Source organism: Podarcis gaigeae, assembly GCF_964106915.1.
Source record: "Podarcis gaigeae genome assembly, chromosome: 9".
NCBI classification, from domain to species: domain Eukaryota; kingdom Metazoa; phylum Chordata; class Lepidosauria; order Squamata; family Lacertidae; genus Podarcis; species Podarcis gaigeae.
The window spans coordinates 79,436,346-79,452,261 of NC_139685.1; the positions used below are offsets into that span (position 1 = coordinate 79,436,346).

Sequence of the window (15,916 nt, forward strand, 5' to 3'; positions counted from 1 at the left end):
AGAATGGCACTGCAGACAAATAGGATGAGGGTTTAGGGAGAGGTTGTTGCTCTTATTTATATTATTATTTTTTGTATCTTTTAGATCTTATGATTTATGTGGAAATTGTTCAATTTGTGTATTTTATGTTTATTAAAAATAAAAAATAGCCCAGTACCACCTTATAGACCAGGGGTCTGCAACCCGCGGCTTCGGAGTCGCATGTGGCTCTTTTACACCTTTGCCGCGGCTCCGGGGCAGATACTGTAGCACCCTGCTTGTGGTTAACGCTTAGCTGGAATGAAATATTCAACGCAGCAATAGAGAAATTAAAATAGTAATTTATTTGTCAGACAAATAAATGAGAGGCACAGTGGTATATGGTTACCAAGCTCTGGCCTGGCCTCCTGACATTCTGGCCAGCACTTATATTTCCTTAATCCAGCCCCCTTGCTCCTCCTGTGGCTGCCTCTGTCCAATCAGCCTGGTTGAAATTCCTATTGGCTGTTTGCTAGAACCAATCACAAAAGATACACCCATTTCCTATCGCCCTTTTATGGGACACAAAAAGCTATATATTCTTATATCTATAAATGACAAATAAGTAGTAATATATCTTACATGTGTCTCAACAAGGAACCTTAATTACCAGCTCACCTCTTGCCCTCCTTGCCCTATTGCCTTCCAAAACAGATGGTTAATCTTAACTTTTTATCTTAAACAGATGTCAAGGATCTTGAGTTCACATCAACATTGAAAGATCTTCTTTTCGAGGTCTCTAAACAAAAGGCCTGACAACCATATATCTAATGATGTTTCCTGCTTGGCAGGGGGGCTGGGCTGGTGGCTGACTTAATTTCAGGATAGTTACAACTCTTACAACTATATGAAATAAGAATCTAGCATTTCTTAAATCCTTTGCATAATTACATTTAAGCCAATATATTTAATACATAAATAACCTTTTAAAAGGAAAAGAAATCTTAAAAGGATCTCAGTTTAAGAAAGAAACAACTTTAGAAAAGACTTCCAAAAATCCTTCCTTTCTGCCAGCCAGACCAGTTGCTTTTCAATTTGCTCTTGACCTTTCAACCTTAGGAAAATATGGCTCAAGTTTAATGGGAGGCACATGGTGTTATTTTACTATTTACCCACTCTTAATTTTGACCACTCTTACAGCTTAATTGTACTCTGTAACATGCAAGGTCAGTGTCCTGCTCTCAGCCTGTAATTCCCTTTTTACGACTTTGAGAATTGTTTTCTGCTATAAATCAGGGGCCCCCCTTGTCTAGGAGGAAAAACATTGCCAAGGTTCTTAGGCAGCTGGACTTCTGCCTGGCATGAAACATTTGAAAATCTTTAAGCTCATTTTAAAATACAAGCCCTGATCAAACATATAAGCTTTGATAAAAATGCAGGCTTATGATTAGATGCCTCAATACTAGCGAGGGGAGGAGGCGCATTGTGCGCCCCGACACTCCCCACTGTGGCGGGCGCTGTACTGGCTGTGACGTCGCATGGGGCGGTGCGTGCATTAGTCACGCACCGTCCCAACGTCACCTTCCCGCCCGCCCGCCACATTGAAAGGGGGCACGTACGCTGGTCACTGTTTCGAAGGGGAGTGAAAAACACACACACACAAAAAGGTAACTTGTTAATTTAACGTTTATTTCTATGAGGAGGAGTAATTCTGAGGGGTCAAACAAAGAAATAATAAAAAGTGACAAAAAAGTTATTTTTATAATGACAAGTTTTGCGGCTCCCAGTTTTTTTTCCTTCGGAAACGGGTTCAAGTGGCTCTTTTTGTCTTAAAGGTTGCAGACCCCTGTTATAGACCAACTAAGTTTGTTCTGGTATAAGCTTTTGTGTGCATGCACACTTCTTCAGATACCGGAACAAACTTAGATGGTCTAAGGTGCTACTGGACACTTTTTAATTATTTTTATTTCGACTGCATCAGACCAACATGGCTACCTACCTGAATCTAGAATTTATGTTTATTGTTTATGACAACTTCATAGCTGTCAACCTTCCCTTTTCTAGCAGGAAATTCCCTTATTCCAGCGCCATTTCCCGCTGATTTCCTGGATTGTTAGATATCCTGTAGACTGTCCCCGGGACAGGTGAGGCTGCTGATCCCTTATTTTCAAATCTGAAAGTTGACAGCTATGCTATACCCTAACTATGTATTTTTTCACGTTGTAAGCCGCCTTGAGCATGGTTTGAACTATGGAAAGATAGCATACAAATAAAATGATGTATGTATGTGTGCTCAAATGCTCCTTGTTGCATAAATGTCCTGCAAAAAACCCCAAAGGAGTGCTCCATAAATAAGGCCATAGTCAAACCTCCATGTGAAGGAATGGGTTTCCCAAAACCCAAAACTGACTGTGCAGGCAATTTTAAACTGCACCAAAATCCCAATTTTTCCTTAGCTAAAATGCATAAACTTGAGGAAGCCATTGAGGAGATATATAACAAGAACACAGCTCTCTCCTTTATCAGTTTGTGACGTCAAGGATGACCCTGACTGTACCAGTAGAACAGAGAAAACATTTTTGTACCTTATCTTATGTTCTGACCACAAAGACACACAGACCCAAGAACAACGCCAGAGCGTGTTCTCAGAAATGGTGACCTCTGGCTCCAAGATAAGAGTAGGAACAGGAAGATCCTTTTATGATCAGGAGTGCAGGAAGGAAATCCCTTTTATGGTTAAGAGTGCCGGAGCAGGAACATCTGTGATGTCAACCTGCGTACATAGGCTGACGTGGTTGGATTCCTGGGGAAGGAGGGAGAGGGTGCCTGGAGGATATATATACTGCATGATACTTCTCATTTCTTTGGACTTGCTGTGGACTGACCCGACAAGTGCCATTCTGCTGTTCTGGAGAGTAGAAATAAAGAACTCTTTCTCTGAACCAACCCTTGGTGTTATTTGACGTCCTTCCTCCTGTCCGGGAGCAACGCAGACCCAATTGGTGAACTCCAATAAGGCTACACATGTGGGCTTTGAGCAAACCAGTCAGAATGGTGGCGGCTGACCATCTGATGCATAGCTGTCAACTTTTCCCTTTTCTTGTGAGGAATCCTATTTGGAATAAGGGAATTTCCCTTTAAAAAAGGGAAACGTTGGCAGCTATGATCTGATGTGGCCCATTGCAAGCTGTGAGGTGGGAGAGGACTGAGATTGCAGCAGCCATGTGGGTCAGGGGGATGGAGATGGGGATTGGATGGGATTGCATTGTATGCATTTTGTTGGCATCCGTTGAAATCTCCAAGAGACAAAGGAGGGGGGCTCCTTCGGGGGTGAAGTCAAACTGCTGGGAGGTTGCACCTGGGAGCCAGTGTGGTGTAGTGGTTAAGAGCAGTGGACTCGTAATCTGGTGAACCGGGTTCGATTCCCTGCTCCTCCACATGCAGCTGCTGGGTGACCTTGGGCTAGTCACACTTCTCTGAAGTCTCTCAGCCCCACTCACCTCACAGAGTGTTTGTTGTGGGGGAGGAAGGGAAAGGAGAATGTGAGCCGCTTTGAGACTCTTTCGGGTAGTGATAAAGTGGGATATCAAATCCAAACTCTTCTTCTTCTTCTTCTGCTGTGGCTATTGTTATAAGAATTTTAAGGTCATATATATGATAAATGTTCATAACTGTACAGTCCTACCTCGGGTTACAGACGCTTCAAGTTGGTTTTTTTCGGGTTACGGACACGCCGAAACCTGGAAGTACCAGAACGGGTTACTTCCAGGTTTTGGCAGTTCTGCATGCACAGAAGTGCTAAACCGCGCTTTGCGCATGCGCAGATGCACGCTGAGGGTTGCAAATGCTGTGGCTTGCGAATGTGCATCCCACACGGATCACGTTCGCAACCTGAGCGCCCACTGTATATATAAATCACATGTCTGAAACCCCACAGAAAAAGTCCTGAAATCATTTTGTCCCTCCCAAATTGACCTAAAAATTTCTCTGCAAGGTCAAAGGAAAATGGAAAAGCCTCCCCACTGTTTTTTCATTCACAAATCCTGTCTTAAGGGTATGTCTGTGTATGAATAGGGTGAGCCTGTGACCTGGCTCAGGAACTAAGTACCGGTATTTATCATTACAAAAGACTGGCTAGGCTCCCTAGATAATCCAGTCAAGTGACCTGCCAGACAAGAGATAAACAACACACTCAGATTTCTGTGGTGTATGTATGATGTTTCTGGGGGCGGTCTTGGACTCCAGGGCGGGCAATTTAAAGGGCGGGCACACCTTTGTTCTGGGTCCTCCTCCTTTGCTGAGTGTGAGGGGAGCACCCTGTTGCAACAGTTTAATAAAGATCAGGCTTCTTAGCTGCTTTGCTCCTCAATATTCTCTCACTTAAGGACTCTATAGGGGCTCTTGGGTACCCCATAAGGGAAGAAGGGCAGGTTTTGTTTACAACACTGTAGATACCGATGTGGGAGAGACATGTGTTGTTGCAGCCGGGCAGGTGAAGGCGCCCAGTTGTGCTGCTGCAGATGTGCCTGGGCGTCTGTTCTCTCTGCGCTCCTCCCGGCGGCCATTCCTCCTCTGGGCACTGCTGTGGACGCACAACTTGACTGTCTGTTTGCAGGCACTGCGAGGGATTCCCCCAAAGAGGGATTGATGTTGCCAGACGCCATGTCTCGTTTGCAGACATTTTTGTGACGCAGAATGGGCCTGCCAGTGGGACAGGTGCCTGAAGGCAGCAGGAACTTCTACCCGACTTTTCTGATTCAAAGAGTGACCTGAGCTCAGGTTGACAAACAGAGCAGATAAGGCCAAAGCAAACAAAGCTGATGCATAGAAGGTCAAGGACACATGGGAGGCCTTGGGAGCCAGCCATGCAACAGTGCTGCCTCCTTGTGGTGACAGTGGGTACTTCAAGACAGTCAATGTTTTCTGTCGCAGCCCATCAAATTCAGTTTGTGCAATTATAGTTGATTGGGAGGTCTTGCACAACAAACCCACTTCCACAAAACATCCTGAAATGCCTACATTGGCACCCAGTACATTTCAAAGCACAATTCAAAGTGTTGGTGCTGACCTTGAAAGCCCTAAACAGCCTCGGTCCAGTATACCTGAAGGAGCATCTCCACTCCCATCATTCAGCCTAGACATGGAGGTCCAGATCCGAGGGCCTTCTGGTGGTTCCCTCCCTGTGAGAAGTGAAGTTACAGGGAACCAGGCAGAGGGCCTTCTCAGTGGTGGCACCTGCCCTGTGGAACACCCTCCCAGCAGATGTCAAGGAAATAAACAACTATCTAACATTTTAGAAGACATCTGATGACAGCCCTGTTTAGGGAAGTTATTACTGTTTGAGGTTCTATTGTCTTTTCATTCTGTTGGGAGCCGCCCAGAGTGGCTGGGAAAACCCAGCCAGATGGGTGGGGTAAAAATAATAAATTTATTATTATTATTATTATTATTATTAGGCTTTTAAAATAAGGGAAATGACAAGAAAAATGTACTGGAAAGTGTGGGACAATAACTCTTGCAGCAGCACACCTTCAAATCTCGCCACAAGCAAATCAGGATGAATGCTCATGAAACAGATTGCATGGAAGTGATGAACGAAACCCAACATCTCCTGAAAGGCAGAGAGGAAGCTGTGCGAATGGATCCACAACTGGCGACAGCAATGCTTCTGGACCCCAGTTGCTGGAATCCTGATGGGGGTTTCCACTTGGGGCATCTGGTGGACCATTGTGAGAACAGGATGGTGGACAAGGTGGGCCATTGGCCTCATCCAGCAGGACTCTTCTCAGGATCCAGGACTGAGCTGGGTGGACCAGTCGTCTGATTCAGTAAAAGCTTCCTATGAATGGCAGAGAGAAGCACACGTTGAAATCTCAAGGAGACCGCAGTGTGCTTAATTTTAGTGACACATACCACATGTCATTGAAACATACTAAAAGAACGAGGCGTGGTGTGGCATGGTATATAAAATGAATTAAGCTGCTGTATTCCAAATGCCCCAACTACAGTATTTCCTGATGGTGGAAATCATTTTTATCTCCCTCATGTAGCCAACAGAGGGCGCCGAGAGACCAGCCAAGTTGGTCTTGAAGCCGATGCCCCTGTTTCTGGCTCCAGCTGCTTTTCCAGCTAAGGCCTGTCTGGGACAGAGAGGAACTGGCCACCTCTAGTAACCTCCAGACTGGACTGCTTCAGCACGCTCTTTGTGGGGCTGTGCTTGACCCAGAAACTTTGTTGCCTGTTTAATAGTCTAGTCTTCCTCCCATCGGAGCCCAGGGTGGCACCAAAGGAATGAGATTAAATATTTGATTAAAGGTACAGTGGTACCTCAGGTTAAGAACTTACGGTAATTCGTCCTGGAGGTCTGTTCTTAACCTGAAACTGTTCTTAACCTGAGAAATCACTTTAGCTAATGGGGCCTCCCGCTGCCGCCGCACCGCCAGAGCACAATTTCTGTTCTCATCCTGAAGAAAGTTCTTAACCCGAGGTACAATTTCTGGGTTAGTGGAGTCTGTAACCTGAAGCGTCTGTAACCCGAGGTACCACTGTAAAGGTAAAGGGACCCCTGACCATTAGGTCCAGTCGTGGCCTACTCTGGGGTTACGGCGCTCATTTCGCCGGCGTACAGCTTCCGGGTCATGTGGCCAGCATGACTAAGCCGCTTCTGGCGAACCAGAGCAGCGCACGGAAACGCCGTTTACCTTCCCGCCAGAGCAGTACCTCTTTATCTACTTGCACTTTGATGTGCTTTCCAACTGCTAGGTTGGCAGGAGCAGGGACCGAGCAACTGGAGCTCATTCCATCTCCGGGATTCGAACCACCGACCTTCTGATCGGCAAGTCCTAGGCTCTGTGGTTTAACCCACAGTGCCATCCACGTCCAATATTTGATTAAAAATATATATATTTAAATCCAAAGGAAAGTGTTGTGATCTGATGATTAAGACGCAGCCTCCCTCTTTGCAAGCTCGGGGGCCAGGCAAAGAGGGAAAACTCTCAAAGCTGGCAGGCAAAGAGTCCTTAGGGATGTGCAATGGGGCAAGGCCAGTTGGAAAAGACCAGAGAAGTGGGGCAGGCATGGCTCCTTCCTTGTAATGAATGTGGGATGTAACATAAGCAGTCAAGTATACCACTTCCTGTTTGCCCAGAGTGGATGCGCAGGGGGTGTTACTCCAGCCAGGAGGACTTCCTGTCACACCTGGTCTGAAGCATCCTCCCCCTGCTTGTGACCAGGTAGATGGGCGTGACCCTGGAAGACCCCATGAAAGGGCTGGTCACGCAGCCATCTTCCCTTCTTCTTTATTTTATTCCATCTTGATGCTCTTCCTGTCTGCCGGCTCTCGGCCAGCAGCACATGGGCTCATTCCTATATGGGATGAACCCACACTCGCTTCTGTAACTACAAGCTGAAGCCTGCCTTCAGGGAACCTACTGTAAACTGAATGAGAGTAAACTTCTCGTTACTTTTAGATACTCTGGTGTCTTTATTCTTTTTAGCAGGGATAAAAGGGGAATTTACCAGGAACAAAACCCAATCTGGACAAGTTGGATTGGATTGCTTAAGTAAAGAGATTCTAACAAATCTTCCAACTAGCTTCCTGCTATATCCTGGGGAATGTGCTACTGACTCACTAGCGTGAGTGAGGAAGGATAATATCTAATCAATATATCCTCTCCTACTATCCACAACATCCCCACAATGAAGAGCCTTTGTGTGCTTCTCTGCAGCTGCTTTTGACTTACTTGTGCAAGCGGAGTGTGCTTTTGGCTGGGCTACTCTAATTGCTGACCAAGGGGCAGGGAGAGTGAGTGTTCCAGTCCTCACTCAGCCATGAAGGTCCAAACTCTCTTAGCCGGATTTCCCTTGCAGGGTTGTTGTGAGGATAACACGGAGGGAGAGGGGGTGGGAGAGACCATGTGCACCACTCAGATGTGGGGATATAAATAAATATACTGAGCTGCTACTGAGTGTCAGAAAACTCTTTCTCTTCTTCTTTGGCAATCCCTTGTGGCCGAGTAAGATTGTCTTCCATAAACACAGTTTTAACAATAAGTCTGTAAATCACTGTGGAGGCCAATTCTGGATCCACACATCCTTCCACAGTGGGGACATTGGTTCCCAGGTGGGAGTTGATCACGGTGTGGATTTGCCAAGCGTGCCTTCCTCTTAGCATGTTTCTCCCTTGCGTCCTGAGTTCGAGTGTCTTCAAAGCCCAGGACACCTTTGGTAAAGGCTGTTCTGCAATTGGAGCGCTCGCAGGCCAGTGTTTCCCAGTTGTCAGTGTTTATACTACATTTTTTTAGATTTGCCTTGAGACAGTCTTTAAACCTCTTTTGTTGACCACCAGCATTACGCTTTCCATTTTTAAGTTCGGAATAAAGTGGTTGCTTTGGAAGACGATCATCAGGCATCCGCACAACATGACCAGTCCAACGAAGTTGATGTTGAAGAATCATTGCTTCGACACTGGTGATCTTTGCTTCTTCCAGTCCACTGGTATTAGTTCACCCAGGTGATGTGTATAATCTTTTGGAGACACCGCTGAGGGAACCTTTCGAGGAGTTGGCGATGGCGTTTATAAGTGCTGCTGTTTCCCCTCTCAGCACCAGAGGGAGATCTTGCCTCACGGCTGCCCTGTCTTCCGGCACCTGCAAAAGCAGCCAGGTGAGCAGAAATTGGGGGGTGGGAGGCTGGAATGGCTTTCTCATGACCCATCTTTCGTGACTCCCATGCCCCATTGGTGAGGCCTGCCCTCTTCCCACCCTTTGGGAATCCGTGAGTGCTTGAGAGAAGAGCAGCTGCTTGCAGCTGCTTGAAGAAGCTCTTCTCCAATAGAATGTGGGGGAGAGATTTATCTTCCTTGGGGGGGGGGGGCGAAAAGAACAAGGTGTCTGGGGTGGCTGCCTCTGGTGGGAATGGCAATGCATGTCCCCTGCCCAGACCAGTCTTTGATCTCCCCACCCTGCCTCATCTCTGTTTCATCAATCATTTGTTTCTCAGCATCAGCTGACCTGGTTTAGCTTGGAGAACAGGAGAAGAAGAAGACCCTGCTAGATCAGTGGCCCACCTAGTCCAGTGTCTGGACTGGTTGGAGACAGAAGCTGGGGAACTGCCAAGGGAAGAAGGCTCAGAGCCTGGGGATTTGTGGTGGGACAACAATGGGTGGTCAGAGGGAGAAGAGAAAGATAACTGGGAAGAGGAGGTATTGGAAGAGGAAGAGATAACAGGGCTTAGCGAGCTGGGAGAGTATGTGGCAGAGAGCAGTCCAGAAGTAGAGGCAGAAGAAGAAACAAGGAAGGAGATTTTGACTAAACACTAGGAGAAACTTTCTGTTTGACAGTGGAACGGTCTCCCTTGGGAGGTTGTGGACTCTCTCCTTCCTTGCAGGCTTTTAAGCAGAGGTTGGGTGGTCGTCCGCCATGGATGCTCTAGCTGAGATTCCTGCATTGCAGGGGGTGGACTAAAAGACCTGTGCTGTGAAGGTCCCTTCCAACTTTATAATTCTATGATTCCATGTAAAAGCAAAGTTTGTGATCTTCGGGGATCAGGTCAGATCACTAGGCACCAGGTTGAAACTATTTCCAGAATGTCAGCTGTGTTAGTTGGGCACAAGAAAAAAACAATGCAGAGTCTTACAGGCACTTCAAGACTGAAAACTTACTATGCCACAAGTTTTTTCATGGCCTTATTCTCTTTTTCAGATGCATGAAGCATTTTGCTGGGTTGCAGGTACATCTCTACATTGTTGTGGGGAAGGAATTGTAAAAAGTGGTCTCTGTAAAGGGACATGAGTTGCAGAAAAGTACAGGTGGTGGCCCTTAACAGCCCCCCCCCCAGTTGAAAACTGCCATTTTCTTGCATGGTCTCATGGGTGCATGTGAGCCGGTGTTCTTGAGGTGCACCAGGGGTGGTCCTGCTATGGAGCCACCTTATCCAAGGTGTTGAGGACACCTGTTGCCTCACTGCCCCTTTTGTGAGATCCCAGAGTCATTTGGCCGGCCACTGTGGAGGTTTTGCACCTTGGGCTGGACAAACCATGGCTCTGATCCATCTGGAGGTCTACAAACCCTTCATGCCCTCTGCTGGTGAAGGAAGGCGCTGCAGTAGCCAAATACTGGGGCACTGGGGCTGCCCCCCCCCCAAGAGACACACACCGCCCCGTGATGGACAGAGCGTGCCCTCTATGATTTTTTGTGGGGTGTGCATGTGGCTAGCCTACAATGGTCTCCTTTTTTAGCCCCTTTCCTTAAGACCCTTTTAATTTGCTGCAAGGGAGAGCTCCATGACCTGAGGTCGGGCTGGGTCAGGTCCTGGATTTGGAAAGTCGCTTCGGAGCTCTCTTTTTAATTTGGGAGGCTTTGCGTGGCTGCGCTGGGGATTTTGAGCCTTGTCAGCAAATTGGCGAAGGGCACTCAGGCTCCCCAGAGCAGGAAGGAGCTCAGGCTTCGCTCGGAGACAGACGCACCGGACTGATACCCTGCGGGGATGGCAGGGCGCTGTGGGTGGAGGTGGCAGAAAGAGTTGCTCCAACCCAAAGATGCACGGAAAGGGGTCTGAGTCAGTGGCTGATGCCATGGTCCCCTAAGTCCAGGTCTGAAACAAGCCCCGGCGACCGTAGAAAGTGCCATAAATAATCATTAATTAGAATAGCATTCTCAGCAGTGACCACGCAGATCTTCCTTGCGTGGGCCGCAGTGCCTTTACCCCCCAGTCCACAAGAGTCCCTCGTGGCAGGCACCCCACTCTTGGAAATGGCTGCGTGGAAAGGAGCCCTTCCTCCCCCCCCCCCCCAGCGAAGGAAGGAGAAGAAAGAGACCCAGGAGGAAATGTGCAGCCGTCCTGGGAGTTGGGGGGCATGTCAAATATTTACCCTGTGGCTGGTCAGCAAAGCGGGGAGAGGGAACTGATTAACCAGCTCCGGTGCCAGGGGGCACCGAGATGGTTGGTAAGCTGTCCTGTCCCCCGGGGCTCCAAGTGCCTTTTAATGAGTGATTATTTAGGCGGCTCAATGGAGGTTAATGGAGGCTCCGATCAAATATGTTCTGTTATTAATTAAGCTGTCGCAAGGCCAATTGCTCTGGAGCTGCTCTCCTATGAGACAGTATTACCGTGGGGGGGGGGGGGGAATGCCGCCGAATCAAAGGCTTGCCCTCCCCCTCCATTCCCCTTATGGGGCAGCGCGGGGCTGGGGTGATGGGAAAGGTGGGTCTCGTTTCTCATTAATGCAGCCCCCTGGGTGGGCCTGAGAGAGGGCGAGGGGAGAGAATCCCAGTCTCAGGGGGGCGGGGGCGCCAGCCCACCTCTGCCACATACCTGGACTTTGTCTCAGTTCTCCCAAAGGACTTTTGTGCATGAACATTATATCCGCCCTGCTTTCTGTTCCGTACTTGAATTGCCCCCATTACGGTGCACAATTTGAAAAACAGCCAGGTTAATATTCTAAAAGGAAACACCAGAGCACAATAGACAGGTCAGCCTTGGCCAACCTGGTGCCCTCCCTGTGTTTTTGGAGCGCAATTTCCATCAGCACCATCCATCACTGCCCTTGAGCGTTCATCCTGAGCTGCTTGCAGAAAGCTTATGCGGAGGTTAGATTATATCTGGTCTTTGTTGAGGATGGTTTCTGATTGCTTTATGGGACGGTTATAGGACAATGAGCCTTAGTCCTGCATTCATCTTGATTTGCTTGCGGGCTGCTCACAAACCTTTCCGTTTCTCATTCTTCCACACCCAACTTTCCAAACTGCAAAAGGCCTGGTTCCTTTTTAAAGTGGGTTTGTTGCGCTGGAATGGCCAAACCTTCTGAACCGCTTGGACGTCACAAAGACAGAGTTCCAGCGGGTGCTTGAATCCCTTCTGACATTCTGGAGGCACCCTAAGAAATGTTGTAGGCAGAACAGCCGGCCCTGAGGAGGATTAAAGTGCTGCGGTGGGGGCAGGGGGGCAGGGAGCTTTCCAGTTGCCCAGACAAGCTCTTGGAAGGGCTTGGCTAGTCTTCTGGATGCTGACCAAAGCCAAGAGTTCAAAGAAGGACCCAACTCTCTGGTGCTTCCCGCACCTCCTGCTGACCTCCACCTGCTTGACGTTAGCTCATCACTGTGTAACCAACAGGACAATGAGCAAATGAGAGAAATAATTACAGATCTGGGGCCCCACAGGGAAGAGGACAGAGAAGGGTCAGCAACTTGGCCAACCTGTGATGGGCATCAATATGTAAGCAGCCCTCCCTTGGACTTTCCGCTCTCCCTGCGACCTGTTAATGAGAACCCCACATTACAAACTTTGGAGTTAATTGCTGGAGGCCTCCCTCCCTCCCTGATCAAGCAGCCAGATCCTTGCTTGGTGCCTGGATGTGTGTGCATTTTCAAAGGCTTCTTGGAAACAAGCTCAGGAAGATTTCTTCTGTCGCCCCTTGACACCTGAAGTGCACCATAGATAGCAGCCTTGTATTGCTGCTCCCTTAAAGCCCAAAGCCCAGATTGCATTGTGTCCAGATCCCCGGCTGGGCAGGATCAGGAAACCAGGGGCTCACCTAGGTAAAGGTAAAGGGACCCCTGACCATTAGGTCCAGTCGTGACCGACTCTGGGGTTGCGGCGCTCATCTCGCTTTATTGGCTGAGGGAGCCGGCGTTTGTCCGCAGACAACTTCCGGGTCATGTGGCCAGCAGGACTAAGCTGCTTCTGGCAAACCAGAGCAGTGCACGGAAACACCGTTTACCTTCCTGCTGGAGTGGTACCTATTTATCTACTTGCACTTTGACGTGCTTTCGAACTGCTAGGTGGGCAGGAGAAGGGACCAAGCAACGGGAGCTCACTCCGTCACGGGGATTCGAACCGCTGACCTTCTGATCTGCAAGTCCTAGGCTCTGTGGTTTAACCCACAGCACCAGGGGCTCACCTACTCAGGGATAAACATTCGGAAGATAAACTGGGCAGAGCCTGGCTGCTGCTGCTGCTGCTGCATCAGACGGAAAGGAGCCAATCTAGACCAATGTTTGGTTCTTCCAGTGACCACCCAAATGCTCAAACCATCACACTTCCAAGACAGGAGGAGGCAGGTGTGCTTATTGTGTAATAAACAAAATCTGCCCTCATTCCCTTATGGGGGACACAAGAGCCCTTATAGAGTCCTTTGTAGGTTCTCCATCGGTAGGAGAAAATAACAGAGGCCAACCAGAGAATATTGAGAAGCAAAGCGGCTAATAAGCCTGATCTTTATTGATCTGTTGCAACAGGGTGCTCCCCTGACATGCAGGAAAGGAGGAGGACCCAGAACAAAGGTGTGCCAGCCCTTATACAGTGATACCTCGGGTTAAGTACTTAATTCGTTCTGGAGGTCCGTTCTTAACCTGAAACTGTTCTTAACCTGAAGCACCACTTTAGCTAATGGGGCCTCCTGCTGCTGCCACACTGCCGGAGCACGATTTCTGTTCTCATCCTGAAGCAAAGTTCTTAACCCGAGGTTATATTTCTGGGTTACCGGAGTCTGTAACCTGAAGTGTCTGTAACCTAAAGCGTATGTAACCCAAGGTAGCACTGTATAGATGTTTTTAAATTGCCTTTCCTGGAGCTCAAGACCACCCCTCCATACATCATACATACATCACAGAAGGGGTGTAACCCAAGACCACCACCCCAGATACATCATACCTACATCACAGAAAAGGTGTACAACAGAAATTTGAATGTTGTTATTTTTCCTGCCTGCCAGGTTATCTGATAATGCCTTATCTGATTCCCTTTCCTGGTAGTCTGGTCGTACCTTTGAGATGGTGATTTCCCAATTCCTGAGACAATGGGAAGGTTCCCTCACCAGCTCCCTCCTTGCAGAGAAAACATTTGGTCAGTCTGGGAGTCAAAATGGTTTCAGGACGGTCTTCCTGTGCTGCTCCAGACATGGGGTCCACATATCCATGTAGGCGCCAGGCCGGCACATTTATGAACATTATATATATATATATATATGCTTAATTTTTTTATTTCAGCTGTAAGTGCTTCCATGGTGCCCAGAAACCTCTGCTGCAACTCTTTGGGTTTTCTTGTGGTTTGATATGGGGCCCACCCATTCCCCATGACTGCTCTAAACACATTGCCTGGGTGTCAAAATTGCTGTGGTCCTCAAGGACAAGTGGAGGCCTGTTTTGAGTCAGTATTGGGGGGTCAGTTGGTGAGCTCCCCTAGACCTGGGTGCCAAAGGCAGGATCAAGTACGCAATGCACTTGCTAGCCTGCACAGCTGCAGCCTCGTCAATCCAGGTGAGGTGTTTGCTGAAGGAGTGCTCATTTGCTTCCACTCTCAGCCTGCTTGTATATTTTGTAAGTTAATAGATATTACAGAGATGCCACAATTCTCCAGTGCTCCCAGAACATGGAAATTGTGTGTGTGTGTTTGTGGGATGTAAAACGCAGGAGCAGCCAATGACAACATTCCTAGAGTGTACATGTTAGAACATGGGAGGGATGTCTGTCCAGCAAGCAGGTAAACCTCCTGGGGACGGACTTCCTCCGCATGTGACCAGAGTTGGGTGTGGCCTCACCTGTGCAGGTAAATGATAAAAGCACAGGGCAGGCAGCCATATCTCTCTCTCTCATCTTCATCTTCTGAAGGAGCAACATGCCCTCTTGGCTCTCAGCCAAGAGAGGACAGGACTATCTTCCTATAAAATAGATTCTGAGTGTATTTTACCTTTTTAAAGCTGTCTGCCTTCTGGGATCATATTGTGAACAGAACGTGAGTAAACTCTTTTATACTTTTATAAAGACTGTGTCGTATCTTGCATTTTAAGAAGGAACAAAGGGGAAATCACCAGAGTGATTATTATAGAGGTTCTAGCGAACCTGTGCAGACGTTACCATTGCGAACTTTAAAGGGGAATGTTATAAACTCTGCTGATATTTTGGGAACTTGTTAGCACAAATTGGATTAGGATATAATCTCACAATATATCCTCTCCTGCACCCCAGAACATTCCCACAGTTTCCACCCCAGTCCACAGCCTGATGAGTCATTCCAGGGCTGCAGCTGTTTCCTGGGCTTGAAGGCAGTCGCTGGAGGCTTGTGATGATATTTGGCTGTGCACAAATGTGAAGGTTGGTCGTAGGCAGAGGAGCAGCGTAAACATTCCAGCAAAGAGCCAGCTCCACTGCCCCACACCAGACCCATAGCTGTCAACGTTTCCCTTTTTTAAAAGGGAAATTCCCTTACTCCAAATAGGATTCCTCACAAGAAAAGGGAAAAGTTGACAGCTATGATCAGACCCCAAGAGGCCTGCCTCCCTCTCCCTGTGTGCCCGCTCAGCAACTGCAGTCTATCCTCTTTATTTCCTCTCAGGGAGACCTATTTATCTTAGTTAGTTTAATTTATAAACCTGGCCCTCTTCATCATCCTAATCTCAGGGCGAGCTACAATGATACACTAACACCAATAAAACCAACAACAGGTCAGTACCTAAAACATGTTTCCATCTCGCTTTCCCCTCTTCCTTTCTTCGCTTCTGTAGACCATTGTCTTTTCCTCACTGCTTATGATTTTCTGTTTATTAGTGTATAAATATGCTCTCTATCAACACCCACCAGGATTTCTATTTATTTTTAATAACTTCTAGGGTTTATCTTTTTAGAATTTCTATTCTGTTTATTATTTTCTAAGAACACTGTTTCCAGTGCATGCAAATCAAGATGTTTCGTTACTGTCTTTGCCCTTCGAAAATTAATAAAAAGGGTATTTACCAAAAAACACACACACCCAAAAACAGTTCAGTACCAGGCATGTTAACCAATTCCCATAAATAACAGTTAAAAACCTATGTCACCTAGATTCATCCCAATTGCAGGGACGCAATCTGCTATTGCCCCATTCAGAAAACTTAAGAAGATGTCTAATAATTAGTTCCCATGGAAACACAACCCTGTAATATCCCAAGTTATTGGCACTTTCTTTGTCAAGTCCAAGGCTCTCG

At 47.6% G+C, this 15,916-nt stretch overlaps 1 long non-coding RNA gene across 1 annotated transcript; it reads left to right on the forward strand.

Moving 5' to 3' along the window:
- Window positions 1-13,864: 13,864 nt before the first annotated feature.
- On the forward strand, window positions 13,865-15,693 carry LOC310852027. The gene is made up of 2 exons (XR_014567954.1): window positions 13,865-14,355; window positions 14,947-15,693. It is a non-coding gene; the product is annotated as an uncharacterized lncRNA (long non-coding RNA).
- Window positions 15,694-15,916: the final 223 nt, after the last annotated feature.